Consider the following 1,700-nt stretch of genomic DNA (forward strand, 5'->3'; position numbering starts at 1 on the left):
TGCAGTGGCCCCACACACAGTACAATCTGCCCCGCAGTGACCCCACACACAGTAAATCTGCCCCGCAGTGACCCCCACACACAGTAAATCTGCCCCGCAGTGACCCCCACACACAGTACAATCTGCCCCGCAGTGGCCCCCACACACAGTACAATCTGCCCCGCAGTGGCCCCCACACAGTACAATATGCCCCACAGTTACCCACACACACACAGTACAATCTGCCCGCAGTGCCCCCACACACAGTACAATCTGCCCCGCAGTGGCCCCCACACACAGTACAATCTGCCCCGCAGTGGCCCCCACACAGTACAATCTGCCCCGCAGTGACCCCCACACACACAGTACAATCTGCCCGCAGTGCCCCCACACACAGTACAATCTGCCCGCAGTGCCCCCACACTCAGTACAATCTGCCCCGCAGTGACCCCCCCCATCACTCAGTACAATCTGCCACGCAGTGGCCCCACACACAGTACAATCTGCCCCACAGTAACCCCACACACAGTACAATCTGCCCCACAGTGACCCTCCATCACACAGTACAATCTGCCCCACAGTGGCAACACACACAGTACAATCTGCCCCGCAGTGACCCCCACACACAGTACAATCTGCCCCACAGTGACCCCACACACAGTACAATCTGCCCCGCAGTGGCCCCACACACAGTACAATCTGCCCCGCAGTGCCCCCACACTCAGTACAATCTGCCCCGCAGTGACCCCCCCCATCACTCAGTACAATCTGCCACGCAGTGGCCCCACACACAGTACAATCTGCCCCACAGTGACCCCACACACAGTACAATCTGCCCCACAGTGACCCTCCATCACACAGTACAATCTGCCCCACAGTGGCAACACACACAGTACAATCTGCCCCGCAGTGACCCCCACACACAGTACAATCTGCCCCACAGTGACCCCACACACAGTACAATCTGCCCCGCAGTGGCCCCACACACAGTACAATCTGCCCCGCAGTGGCCCCACACACAGTACAATCTGCCCTGCAGTGACCCTCCATCACACAGTACAATCTGCCCCACAGTGGCAACACACACAGTACAATCTGCCCCGCAGTGACCCCCACACACAGTACAATCTGCCCCACAGTGACCCCACACACAGTACAATCTGCCCCACAGTGACCCTCCATCACACAGTACAATCTGCCCCACAGTGGCAACACACACAGTACAATCTGCCCCGCAGTGACCCCCACACACAGTACAATCTGCCCCGCAGTGGCCCCACACACAGTACAATCTGCCCTGCAGTGGCCCCCACACACTTACGTCATCACGCCTGTTCCGGTGCAGAGGTCACACTCTGCATTCAGTGTACTCTGACAGCTTTCAGGTGGATGTGCATTTGCACAACCAGCTGAAAGCAGCGATCATTCACTAATGGGGAATCTTGTACCGGATTCCCCATTAGTGAGCATTCCGCGACCACACACATGCCAGCAGAGGGGGCTCTGCGTGCCCTCTCTAGCACACGTGCCATAGGTTCGGCATCACTTCACTAGAGAGATAAGGTTATAGAGGAGAGCTGCATGGCAAACCAGTACTTTTCAAGAGATCCTTTAACTAGGATACTTGAAGACGAGTGCTTTATGGCACTACATGTAGTCAGCCATTGAAAGACACAGAATTTTAACTGTAAATTTAATTAAAAAAAACCCTAAAACACCCT

The sequence above is a fragment of the Leptodactylus fuscus genome, chromosome 10 (assembly GCF_031893055.1).
Source record: "Leptodactylus fuscus isolate aLepFus1 chromosome 10, aLepFus1.hap2, whole genome shotgun sequence".
In the NCBI taxonomy this organism is placed as follows: Eukaryota; Metazoa; Chordata; class Amphibia; order Anura; family Leptodactylidae; genus Leptodactylus; species Leptodactylus fuscus.